The following is a 14,281-nucleotide window of genomic DNA, read 5'->3' as shown; positions in this document are numbered from 1 at the left end:
AGTTAACAGGTCTTTTGTATAATTTCTGGGTTCCTGACCCATTCTGTTGCGCAGCAGTGAGTCTTCTGTAACGGCATATAATTCCAGGCTTGACAATTATAATGCTTTTCTTTTGCCCAATATTTTATCACAAAAGCATTGCCTTGACATATATCGGAAAACAGTAGTTGTACAGAAATTAAGTCTGCGTCTCTATTGTATTAGCTAAGCGCAGTTATCTCAGTGTAGTAATGCTATCAGAGGAAAAAGGAATGTTAATCGTGTTGGCCAAGAAGGCCTGCACCATTTGGGTGTCCTTTCTCAAGTCCAACAGCTATTGAGCAAACGTGAACATACCTTCAGGTTGTCTTTCAGATGTCCATGTTTCTCAGAATAGATTCAGTGACCACTTTCACAAGGGCAAATATGCCCTTAATTTCCAGGGTATAGAGATCGATAACCTATTGAAAACACAAGGCAATGTTATTGTCCTAGATACTGATTAGAAAAAGAACCCTTTCCGAATGGCACCATTATTCATAGTATAGTTTGTAACTTTTCTGTAGTCTTAGAATTGTACTACCCGTTTTGTGTAGCAAATGGAATATATTGTATTAAGCGCTCTGAGGCCACTGTAGGGTTGTTAGTAATGTGGCACAAAATCCCCAAAGTATCACGTTTTTCGCAACTACAATGCCAGTGTCGCTAGTTTTTTTTACTGAAGTGATTGCCACCTGAACATCCCCTTGCAATGTGAAGGGTTACAAAGATCCCTTATGAATAGGTTGAAATGAAGGTAATGTCACAAGAATGCCGACAATGGAGTTTTGGCAGAACTTGTGCCGTGAGGTGCACTGTATGAAGAAAGCAATATGGCATAATTGCTTTATATAATGGCATTAGTGATCTTTTGTACTTCATGCCGAATGACTTCAGTTTGGAGTAAAACTTCATGACGGACAGGGGTTTGCTTCTTTCAGAATGTACATGCATTGTGGAGTTTAAATGGCTATTTTTGGAGTAAACATGTAGTGAATGTTCAAGATTGTGGGCGTGCATGGAGACTGATCTTGATGCCTGAGAGGGAATCTGGTCTGCACAGGTTCCTCTTTTGATGTCGGAAAAAATGGAGATCTGTGAACTACCTCCTCCTCAGCCATTTTAGTACTATTAGAATCATTCTGTTGGATTCACTAGATTAGAGTATGACTGGAGATGTATTCCCTGAGAAGTTTATCATGCCCTTTTTTTTGTGATCTCCGTAGAGACCCTGGGCTTTAACTCTAGGGTATGGTGACAAAGACAATATATTTGCTGGGATTTCAACTATTGTCTTTAAGGTTAATGTTTTGTTCTTCGATGGTCTGGATTTTTTTTTATTTATTGTTATGTTTTTTTATTATGTTATAGCACAATTATGATAGTGGTCACTGCCCTTTCTTGATTTGTATTCCCAGCATTCTGTGTATAGGTCATTGTAGATTGAGTGGTATGATGACAGGGCTTTGTTCTGTCGGAAGTGGCAGTTGTAGGTCAGCTGCTTGTAGGATGGTCACATGTTTATTGCTTAAATAATACTTGAAATGTCTCTACTTGGCATTTTCTGAGTGAGAGAGTAAATAGGTAGAGCAGATGTGTGTGGTGAAATCTGTGCTCTGACTCACTGGCTTGTAGAAATGCATTGTTTTGGTTACAAAAGAAGTGTGGATGCATACAATTAATAAAAAGATTACTGACCCTGTCTCCTGTTTGTGTGAGGGATTTGACAAGTTGAAGCTTACCAGCAGATGTGCCCTTAAAGCTGACTGGATGAGAAACTGCACTCTAATTGGACAGAGAGGACTACTGCCATTGGTTGGAGACCAAGCCAGTGAATAGGCTTTGTAAGGTTGGCCACTAGTGATTACTGGAAGTGGAATCACTCCTGAGCAGCTGGACAGCGTTGGCTATGGAATCTCCTGTAACACCTTTTATATTTCAGAAATTGGGCTTTGATATGTGTAGTCAGTTTGACGTTTTGGGTTCAAGTAAGAAAGATATAATTGTACTCCTTGACTACTTTACCAATGGTCCTGAAGTGAGTTTATTACTTAGATTTAATTTTGTAAGATTGTATTCAGCAGGGAAGGTTTTCCAGTGACAATTGCCAGTTTGTTCGCGGATTTTAATGCATATTTGGAACAGTTTGGAGTGAAACATTGAAGGACTGAATTCTATCATCCTTGAGGAAAGTGGCTTGGTGGAGAGTATCCATTGTACCTTTGGGGGGAAATGTTCAATTGTCACTGGAAAATTGTTTTTATTAGAAGGAAGATGTGCGGAAACTTGTATAAAATTACAGGTCCACTCCCCCTTCCATTACAGGTGTCACTGTATATAATTGAAAAGTTGTACACCATAGCAGTTCCTACCTGGAAGAACAAACAAAGCAAGAAATACTGATGAAAAAAAGTGTTCCAAGGGAAAGTATTTAACAATTCAATAGGTCTTGCATGTATGCGAGTTTAAGCTATTGGCATTGTAAATGACAATGCATGCCTTTTTATTTGTTTTAAAAACATAAACAAAAGGCAATGCCAATAGCTCAAACTCGTGTAAATGCAAGACCTATTACATTGCAAATGCTTGTTAGATGAGTGAGTAGAAGCACTTCCTTTTGCCCGCGTGGCAAATTAGTTAAACAAGCTTGGCCGTGAAAGTGGACTGCACTGCAAATTTACAAAGTGCTTTCTGACTTATAAAGGAGACCGTGTAACGCCGCAAGTAAAAGATCCAGACCTCATGGGAGGTAACAAATGGCGACAGGGTGGTAATGAGGGACTAATAAGCCTCATTATCAATTGGAAGCCATCATTTACCAAGGACAATGACACCAGCCAATCAAAAATATGGATGGAGAGAAGTGTTGTATAGCATTTTAGAATCCAAGTGTAATTTACCGATACATGCCCTTATATAGGTATAATTCACCTTGCCCTTATATAAGCATGGAAATCATAACCATATTTAGACATCCCATGCAGTCCAAATACAGGCAAAACTCTGATTAAGCAGTCGGGGACATTCCCTCGCTTGAGTATTGATTTGTCCTAGAAATCATGAAGTTTTCAAAGAACTATCATTCCCTTGGGGATCGTTGGTGACGTTATTATGTCCGACTTTACGTCAAACCAGGCACCTTCAAGGGATAAATATGCCTACACTTGCCTAACAACACACAGTGGTTCGGTGCAGCTCTACTATCAATAAAATGACTGAAAACCAGAACGGTGGGGCTTCAGCCCAACCGGGTTTAGACATCACAGGTTTCCAACAAAACGACCCGGATTCGATAATCATCCCGGAAAACTTAAGGAAAACCATCACTATAATGCTTATAACAAATGGCCTATCATCAATTTCTAATTTAAAACATTTATAAAGCGCAGCGTGCACCGTACGGTTTCTTGGCGCTAGTGGAGAGTTCGACAGCTGAGGCAAAATAAAACCTGTCGTGGACAAGAGGGGAAATTACACGGGAAAGGCCTGTTTGAAGAGAAACGTTTTTAGATCTTTACGGAAAGAGAGATAGTGAGTGGCAGAGCGGAGGTGATCAGGGAGGGAGTTCCAGAACGTGGGGGCCAGGGTAGCGAAGTTGGTTCCACCCCACTTTTTACGTTTGAAACGTGGGATTTGGAAGAAGAACGAAGCTCTCTGGTAGGGACGTATTCATTTATTAGCGGGGGCAGTGCCTTGACGGGCCTGGAAGACCATGCAGCCGGTCTTGAACAGGGAACGTTCCTTAACAGGGAGCCAGTGAAGCTCCCTGAGGAGGGGTGTGGAGTGATAACGTGGGAGACCATAGACCAGCCGGGCCGCCTGGTTCTGGACCATCTGGAGTCTCCGCAGGCTGTATGCTGGAATGCCGTTGTAGATGGCATTGGCATAATCTAGCCGCGATATCACCAGTGCGGCCATGATCAGCTTGAGTGCCTGTGGGGAAAAGAACTGGGAAACCGTGCGGATAGTTCGGAGGGTGAGGAAACAGGAGGAGACAACAGTGCTGATTTGTGAATGAAGGGTGAGCTGGTTATTGATTTTAACCCCCAATGTTTTAACTGCGGTTGAGGGGGTGGGGGAGGGACCGAGAGAAGAGGGCCAGAAGCGGGAATTCCAGGGACTGGACGAACCACCGGTGAGAACCAACTCGGTTTTGTCCGGGTTCAATTTAAGATGGTTGTTCATCCAGTCCCTGATGAAAGTCAGGGTAGACTGGAAGTTAGAGACAGAGAGAGGAGAGGAGGACAGGTCAAAGATGAGCTGGAGGTCGTCGGCATAGTTATACATGGTGACCTCCAGCTGCTGAAGAGCGAAAATAAGAGAGATGTAGAGGTTAAATAATAAAGGCGAAAGAGAGGAGCCCTGGGGAACACCACAAGTGACAGGAAGTGGGGTGGTCGTAATGTCTCCTAGCCGGACCGCCTGAGTGCGGTCCCTCAGGAAGGAGGAAAGCCAAATCAGGGCTGAACCCTCAATTCCAGCCGCCTTGACACGGGACAGTAAGATGGTGTGGTCAACCGTGTCAAAGGCGGCGGAGAGATCGAGGAGTACCAGCGCCTGATGATTGTTATTGTCCATACCCTTCCTGAGGTTATCCAAGACCGAGACCACCACTGATTCGGTCGAGTGCCTGGGGCGAAAGCCAGCCTGGCGGGAGGCCAATCCCCCATTAGCCTCTACGTGGGCGCTGAAAACCGCGGTGACATGGCGTTCCAGCACCTTGCCCAGGTAGGGCAGCAGGGAAATTGGGCAGTAGTTGGCTGAGATGGACGGATCAGCGCCAGGCTTTTTTTTAAAATGGGCACTATAGTGGCTGCTTTAAGCGCCGGGGTCACTACTCCCTGCGCAAGGGAGTTGTTGAGGAAAGTAATGGGGGATTCAGGGCAGGAGGAGTAGATATGTTGCAAGATACGAGCCGGACAGATGTCTGCCGGAGAGCCCGACTTTTCTTTGGGGAGTATCTCCCGGAATCTAGCCTCAGTAAGGGGAGGGATAGAGGTAAGATGACAATGGACAGTGGGAGAAGAAGGATCCACAAAGGCAGGTGAAGGGGGGGGGGGGAATGTTAGCCTTGATGGTAGGGTGGTAGGGTAATTTTTGTCATAGAGGCACATGAATATCGGCAGACAGGTATTCTGTTCATGGATTGTCTTCCCTGAAGCAAATCCTGTAACATGTGTTTTACCTCTACAAAGTAGAGGATAATCCAACGGAATAAGTTTCTTTTGAGGACATTGAAATTCCATTAATTTACCAAGAGCACCAGCTCTGGTTAGAGGTGTCCTACAACATCAAAATCATATTACCAGGCTCGGTCCACTAGGTAGACCAGGAGCAACATGGCTGGTACTAGCCAGCTATACACCACATCCTGCCACTGAGGAAATGACTTGTGCAGAACTATTAGTTCAACTAAAACAATTAATAAAAATACACAGACAATTGGTTCAATATGTCACGCGGACTCTTAACAGTCCAACCTCCTATAAGGATTTCACAGCAAACCCCTCACCAGGGGAATACAAATAAAATCACACCACAGACTATACAATCAGTCATTGATAAAATGCCCGCAAGAAGGGAATACATTCCATTCTGGATAGCTCAAAAAATTACTCCGATCGAGGCAGTATTTCCTGATACTACCCCTCATGAGAAACAGAATTTTAACAATGTTTAGCAATGGGGATCGCACCACGCCTGGAGAACTGTGACACTTGGGGTACAGTCTTGGCTGCAATCTACACAAAAACACATGGTGTTCCGTCTATGGCGGTGATACCAGACGTCCTGAAACAGATTCAAAATGAATACAGGGCAGAGCCAGCTCTGAATCTGAGTATGAAATTACTGAAAGATTTCAAACAGGTCTCAGCTATAATAGCTAATATTAAAGGTGAAGCAGCATCCGTGCGATCTGCCAAAAATTGATGTAACTGAGTAACCATATGAACTGGCCAGAATAATTGAAAAATCCTATGAAGAACTAGGTAGAGATAGTTTGGGTGGGAAACGGTCAAGCCCCAACTAACAAAGTCCTGAAAAGGTATTGATTAAAAACACTCACTACTAAAAAGAAGTGAGAAAATACTAAAACTTCTAATGAGAAGCGTTCTCAGCCCGAGGAAGATCTCCTCAAAGGAGCCTTCTGAAAAGAGGCATAACCTCAGGAAGAGGGATAATTTGAAAAAACCTGATAGATATCAAGATACTGATACATGTTCTTCTCAGACTTCCTCACAGAAATCGGAAAGAAGAGGACGGTCAGAACACCAGGAAGAACGCGTGAAGTGCAAAGACGATCAACACGTTCCAAAAAGATAGGAAAGCTCAATTCACCAAAAAGAAGGTAGCAGGTCTAAAAATCAGACATGCCGAGGATCTTGAGGACACAACTCAAGAATGGGGAGTGGGCCCAAACAATGCTGGACAGCGCAGCAGAAGTCACCATAGCTCGCAAGATCTTGAAGGATCATCTGGAGATAGTGGACTTGAATGAGTTGAAACAGCCGATACCAGGGTTAGTGTACCCCATCATTTATATGAAGTAACACTCCGGATGGCAGGGGACATTTCTATGAAAATAAGAGCACTCTTTTGGGAGAAGCGCTCTAAGGGTTATGACATTCTTCTAGCTGAAGGACTGGCCACCTAAATTTGTCAGGGAGTGCCCACATGGCGAAGATCTCATTTGGGCAGCCTTCTCAAATCATATTCCAATTAAAATACACCTATGCCAGAAAAATGGGCTGTAGCCCAGGCTCCAGCATTATATAAAAATCATGTAGGATGGGATGAGGATTCTCCTCACTAAAATCCAGTTAAAAACTCAACCAACTGCACAGAGGCAGTACCCAGTAAAGCAAGAAGCTAAAAAACGGGTCAGGGAGATCAACTAGAAACCCAAGGGGTGATCGAAACATGCACCTCATCAATGAACAATCTTTTGTTTACCGTCTCCAAACCAGACAAAACATATCGTCTAGTTTTGGACTACAGACATTTAAATTCGTGTTGCAAAACATTTGCAGCACTAATGAATAACATTGTGCGTAAAAAAATATAAAACCACATTAGATATTTCTAACGGTTTCTTGTGTCAAAACATTGCACCTGAAAGCAGATACTTGACCGCTTTCTCAATTATTGGGAAACAGCGTCACTTCTGTCGTCCCCCCCAGGGGTTCAAGAATAGTCCAGGGTTATTTTCTGCCAGAGTAACAGTTACTACAAATGTATGATGATGAGGCATTATCTTATGTCGATGACATCTATCTATCAGACGATGACTTGGATAGGCACTTGAACAGAGTGAACACCATAATACTTGGCTTTGCCTCTGAAGGTTACAAATTCAACTTTAAAAAAATCAAGGATTGCCCACCTCAACGTCCTATTCTTGGGATACGAGTTATCAAGTGAAGGCAAAATCCTGGCAGCCAACTTTTTAGAGAAGTGTGTGATGCTCCAACCTACAAAAACGCTGAAAAACTTAGTCAATTCAAGGTTTCCTGAATTTCGTCAGAACTTACATTCTAAACTACGCAGAAAGGGTTAAACCTTTCTACGAATTAATCAAACCTGTTTTCAAACCAACTAATTGGACTCAAAAACACAGAAATTTTGCGTTCAGTGCAAACAGACATGTTAGCAACAACACATTTACAGACACGCGTAAACGTACGCAACCTTGTAATCCGAATCATCCCAGGAAGATGCGGATTCACATACCTAACGTTTAATGAAGGTGAAAAAGTACCAATTGCTTATAAATCACACTTGTACACACAAGCTGAAATGAAATTCACTTCAACAGAACATTTTTTGAAAGCGGTTCAAACTGAAGTAGCAACAGAGAGAGCTCTCGCACAGGGTAAACGCATAATGGTCGTTACTCCTGTACCTGCTTTAGAAGCAGTGACAAAAGCAAGCATTCCGAATGCAAAGGCTTTACATCCAAGATGGATACAAAGAGTTAACTGTCTTGCTGCAACAGACGTTGAATACGTTTTTGACACCTATTTGAAAACACAAGAATTTCTGCAATTTCGAACAAGTATGTCCTCTGCCCACTGAAATTCTGCCTCTGGAACAGTACAAATGTATAATTTATACAGACGGATCAGCACAACCCGCAATTGGGGGTAAAAAAGCTTATAGTGCTGCGTGCACGATTGTTAAAGGTCGCTGGCGCGCGATGGTAAATTTCGACCTATGGTTACAAAAACACAATCTCTCGGAGACTGCTCAGCGAGCTGAACTACAGGCTTTCAAGATGGCACTTGAAAATTCCATTCACGAATTCACCACACTCATAGTGTGCGATTCGTATTACTGCGTACAAGCTTAAAATGAATACTTGCAGAACTGGGTTCAAAACGGTTTCAAAGATGTAAAAGGTGGCACAATTAATCATAAGTTGCTTTGGGAACAAGTAGTTCAATTACAGAAAGAACTACAAAAGACTCACGTGATCCATACACTGAGTCATCAGCGTGATGGCGTTCACGTTGCAGGGAATTCATTGGCTGATGAAGCGGCGAAGGCAGCTGTGCAAACGGCTTCCGTAGCTGCAATCACTCGTTCGAAAACAAAAATAGACAGCGAAATAATCCAGGCTGTCACCGCTTTCAATAAAGACAGCGGTAAAACATTACCTAAAGGCTTTCCACTCAAGTACTCATATATAACTGATGCAAATAATGTTACTTTTGTGTGAATACCTGGAGTGGGGGATAGAGTACTTCCAAACATGGAACATAGATTAGGACTCATTTTAGCAGCACATGAAGGGCTCGCCTCTGCACATCCAGGTGTTTCCGCCACAGTGTCATTATTAAAACAAAGATACTTGTGGCCTCACATGAGGAAACAGACCAGAAACTATGTTTTGGAATGTGAAATCTGCCAAAAGATTAAAGTCTCTACAGTGAAACGTCCTGCGCAGACCCCCCTTTTAATTTCAGATAAACCATTAGCTTGCATTAACCTGGATCACTGTGGTCCCTTACAGAGGGATGGTAACTATAAATATATCATGGTCGCAGTGGATTACTGCTCAAGATTAATTTGGATGTGGCCTCAGCGCTCGGCTGATGCCCGAACTCTTATGAAAGATTTGTGAGTCTTTATCGGCACGCTACATTCTGACCAGGGTCCTGCGTTTAGCTCTCGAGTTTACAAGGAGGCCATGGCCAATCTGGGCGTTGCATTGCGGTATTCAAGTCCATTCCATCCTGAGGGAAATTCTGTAGTGGAAAGAAAAAAACGGGACATAAAGCAATCTATAACAGCTAGCGTATTAGGCTCGGGTGACGGGTGGGTCAAACATCTAAGTGTCCAACGTAGTTTAAATAATCTGCCAAGAAATTCTCTGGGTGGAATCCTTTTTGGTACTAGAATGCTCGTCCAGAATCTCGATCGTCACACTTCAGTGGTGGAACAAAAACCCTTTGACACCAAAGACCGTTTGGCTGTTTTGCAGGACTTAAATGAAACGAGGAGAAGTCTAAGCAACACATTGCAGAAGCCAACAACCACTGAAGGAGAACCAGCAAGGCCTGTCTGGATTCCAAAGATTGGGGATCTAGTCAGAGAAAAGATTGCGGATAAGAAGGAATTAGGGCCTTCTTACAGAAAACCAGTACCTGTGCTAGCAATCCATGGATCAAGAACAGTGTTACTGCCGCCCCTTGCTGGAAGACAGGAGACACGGTTCGTGTCCATCGACCTGGTAAAACCACATCATGTGGCCGATAATAAGTAGTAGGCCCAGTGGACTCCAAAGATGTAGCAGAAGACCAAATCTTGCTACTATCCAAGAGGTTCAAACTGAAAGACTCATCACCTTTGAAGAATCTACAGCATGGGTACTCACAAACTTTCTCTCGGGGGCCGAATTTATAGTGTGGTTTGTGGCCAAGGGCCGCACCGGTGGAGACGGGGTCAGTGGGGGAGGGGCTAGAGAGAAAAAACTGTGACCATGAAGTTGAACTCAGGCCCCTGCAGCGGATGCCTTCATCCACTGAGCCAATAGACCGGCATACACACACATCTCTCTTTCTCTCCCTCATCTCTCTCTCTCTCCCTCTCCATCCCTCCCTCCCTCTCTCTGTCTCCCTCCCTCTCCCTGTCCCCCTCCCTCTAACTCTCCCTCTGTCTCATTCACTCTGTCTCACCGCTTTTCTCTTTCTCTCTCTGTCTCCCTCTCTCCGTCTCCCTCCATCTGTCTCCCTCTATCTTTGTCCCACTGTCCATCTCCCTCCCTCTGTCTGTCTCCATCCCTCCCTCCCTCTGTCTGTCTCCCTCACTCCCTCTGTCTGTCTGTCTCCCTCTCTCCCTCCCTCCCTCTGTCTACCTCTGTCTGTCTGTCTCCCTCCCTCTGTCTGTCTCCCTCTCTCCCTCTGTCTGTCTGTCTCCCTCCCTCTGTCTCCATCCCTGCCCATTTTGGGTAAAATTACAGAGAAAATTGTTTACAAGGAGCTCTCCAATTATCTAGAGGCAACACAGGCTTTCCATCCCCGCCAATCTGGTTTCCGTCCAAAATACTCTACGGAGTCGGCACTACTGGAAATATCAGATACCATTAAATTCATCCTGGACGAGGGCAAGAGGGCAGTACTGATTCTTTTAGACCTGTCAGCAGCGTTCGATTCGATCTCACACAAAATCTTGCTTAACAGATTAAGATCGTGTGGCATATCGGATCGGGCCTTGGCATGGATTACATCCTTTCTGACAAACAGGACACAATCAATTGCGCGTCACCAGTACAAGTTATCACCACAGGGGTGCCGCAAGGGGCTTCATTGAGTCCCTTGCAGTTTAATGTATATATGGCCCCTCTTGTCACCCTGATCGCGAATTATGGGATTGAGAACACGTCATATGCTGACGACACTCAACTGATTCTTTCCCTGGATAAGGCCTCTACTAATGCAGAGGCAAAATGTAAAGCCTGTCTGACGGCTGGGTTGCAATGGATGAAGGAAAACCATCTCTGTTGCAACACCAGCAAGTCAGAAATCTTACCGATAGGAAAAGACAACCCCTTCTGCCCAAAGGACTGGTGGTCAGATGACACCACAGCACCGCCATCAATGGTAGAGATGGCCAAAAATCTAGGCGTGTGGTTTGACTCTTCCCTTTCCTTCAAGCCCCATGTCCAGAAACTGACCGGGACCTGTTTTGGTTTCATAAAAACTTTGAGAGCATTTTTTAATACGATTCCCCTAGTAGCCAAAAAAACGGTAGCAGTGGCACTTATATCATCCAGACTGGATTACTGTAATAGTCTCCTTGCAGGAACTAACAAGTCTATCCTGAGGAGACTTCAAGTGGTCCAGAACGCTGCAGCCAGACTGGTCTTAGGACTACCACGCAGGGCATCGGCCTCGGCCGCACTGGAGTCCCTTCACTGGCTCCCAGTCTGTAAAAGGGTCCTGTTCAAACTCTTACTGACAACGTTTAGAGCCCATCACCACCTAGGCGCAGGATATCTCTCAGCAAGATTTAGGCCTTACATCACGGCAAGAACGCTAAGGTCAACCAAGGCCAACCTGCTCAGTGTTCCAGCATATCGGCTAGTTACCAGAGGCGGAAGATCAGTGACCGTTTTGGGAGCTAAGGCCTGGAACAGCATGCCCAAGGAGCTTAGAACTTTGGAACATGAGGGGCATTTCAAGAAACAGCTAAAGACGTGGATCTTCGATCTGCCACTGGCCTGTTGCCTAAAGCTCATTTAGACTCTTGTCTCCCTCCCGACTAGTGGTCTGATAGCGCCAGGAGACTCCGTTAGGAGTGGCAGTTAGCGCTTTATAAATTTTCTTTTCATTTAATTCTCTGTCTGTCTCCATCCCTCCCTCTCCCTCTCTCTGTCTGTCACCCTCCCTCGGTATGTCTGTCTCCCTCCCTCTGTCTGCCTCCCTCCCTCTGTCTGTCTCCCTCTGTCTGTCTCCCTCTGTCTGTCTCCCTCTTTCTGTCTCCCTCCCTCTGTCTGGCTCCCTCCCTCTGTCTGGCTCCCTCTGTCTGGCTCCCTCTCTCCCTCTCCCTGTCTCCCTCTCCCCCTCTGTCTGTCTCCCTCCCTCTGTCTCTATCCCTCCCTCTGTCTGTATCCCTCTGTCTGTCTCTCTCTGTCTCCCTTCCTCTGTCTGTCTCCCTCCCTCTATCTCCCTCTGTCTGTCTCCCTCTTTCCCTCCCCCACTATCTGTCTTCCTTTCCCTCCCTCTGTCTCCGTCTCCCTCTCTCCCTCTCCGTCTCCCTGTCACTGACCTGATGGAATTCAGGGGTGCACTGAAAACCTGGTTGTTCAAGCAAGCGTACGATTAAATCACTGTTTACCATCTTTTGCTTCTCTAGCGCCATGAAACCTCCGGGTGCTCGTGCGCTCTACAAAAATCGAATAACATAACACTCTGCCGCTATCTGTCTGTTGCTGTCCCTGCCTCTATCTGTCTCTGTCTGTCCCTGTCTCTGTCTCCCTCCCTCTGTCTCTGCCTGTCTCGGTCTGTCTCTGCCTCTATCTGTCTCTGTCTGTCCCTGTCTCTGTCTGTCTCTACCTCTATATCTCTTTGTTTCTATCTCTGTCTGTCTCTGCCTCTATCCCGTCTCTGTCTGTCCCTGTCTAAATCTGTCCCTGCCTCTATCTCTATTTGTCTCTCTTTCTGTCTCTCTCTCTCTCTTTGTCTATCTCTATCGTTGTCTGTCTCTACCTCTATCTGTCTCTGCCTCTATCTGTCTCTGTCTGTCCCTGTCTCTGACCCTATCTAGCTCAGTCTGCCCCTATCTAGCTCTGTCTGCCCCTGCCTCTATCTGTCTCTACCTCTATCTGTCTCTGTCTGTCCCTGTCTCTGTCTGTCTCTGTCTCTACCTCTATATCTCTTTGTTTCTATCTCTGTCTGTCTCTGCCTCTATCTGTCTCTGTCTGTCCCTGTCTAAATCTGTCCCTGCCTCTATCTCTATTTGTCTCTCTTTCTGTCTCTCTCTCTCTCTCTTTGTCTATCTCTATCGTTGTCTGTCTCTACCTCTATCTGTCTCTGCCTCTATCTGTCTCTGTCTGTCCCTGTCTCTGACCCTATCTAGCTCAGTCTGCCCCTATCTAGCTCTGTCTGCCCCTGCCTCTATCTGTCTCTACATCTATCTGTCTCTGTCTGTCTCCGTCTCAATCTGTCCCTGCCTCTATCTCTGTCTCTATCTATGGCTCTCTCTCTGTCTGTCTCTGCCTCTATCTGTCCCTGTCTCTGACCCTATCTCTGACCCTATCTAGCTCTGTCTGCCCCTGTCTTTATCTGTCTCTGTCTCTATATGTCTTTATCTGTCTCTATCTCTATCTGTCTCACCTCACCCAGGCTCTCACTCCCTGCTGCCCTCTGTCACCTCACCCGGCTCTCACTCCCTGCTGCCCTCCCACCTCACCCAGGCTCTCACTCCCTGCTGCCCTCCCACCTAAACCCAGGCTCTCACTCCCTGCTCTGCCCTCCCACCTCACCCGGGCTCTCACTCCCTGCTCTGCCCTCCCACCTCACCCGGGCTCTCACTCCCTGCTGCCCTCCCTCCTCACCCAGGCTCTCACTCCCTGCAGCCCTCCCACCTCACCCAGTCTTTCACTACCTGCTCTGCCCTCCCACCTCACCTGGCTCTCAGTCCCTGCTGTCCTCTCGCCCCCTTCCCCTGTGTGTGTCAGCCAGGGCTGACACAGCAGCACACACACAGACGCATTCCAGTACTTCACAGGTCTTTCAAAGGCCATCTGTTTGTTAATGAGGCTTTGTGCACCTCTTAGCGCCCCTGCTGCTCCACTCTGACTGTAGCTGGAATCGCCCGGCCCCACAGAGCAGGCTCTCTGATTCCCACTGCTGCAACCGGCGGTGTTGGCTGAAGTTTGGAAAAAGAACACAGGTCCGATGTCTCAAGGTCCGCGGCAGCCAGGGAAGGCTTGCCGGGCCGTACTTTGAGTACCCCTGATCTACAGTAAGAAAAGAAGGACTATGCTACAAAGCCATTGAACTTGTGCCTCTTGAGACCCAAATAACAGTTTGTCAAGACACTCCTTTCTACAATGATATAGCATCTGACTATACTAATATGACAAAGGATCCGGTAGCCCCAGTGAGTTCCAGTAATCCTAATGCAATACCAACAATTGACAGAACTGCCTCTGGGTATTTCATCAACTTTGATACGTTTTCTGAGGATCCCAGTGAGCCCGAAACGACGCCAGCAAATAAAACTTTCAAAGAACAAGGAACAGAACTTTTTCAGCAAC

The sequence above is a fragment of the Lissotriton helveticus genome, chromosome 7, assembly GCF_964261635.1.
Source record: "Lissotriton helveticus chromosome 7, aLisHel1.1, whole genome shotgun sequence".
Classification (NCBI taxonomy): domain Eukaryota; kingdom Metazoa; phylum Chordata; class Amphibia; order Caudata; family Salamandridae; genus Lissotriton; species Lissotriton helveticus.
The sequence above is the reverse complement of the archived record's forward strand: the minus strand, read 5'-3'. Positions refer to the sequence as shown.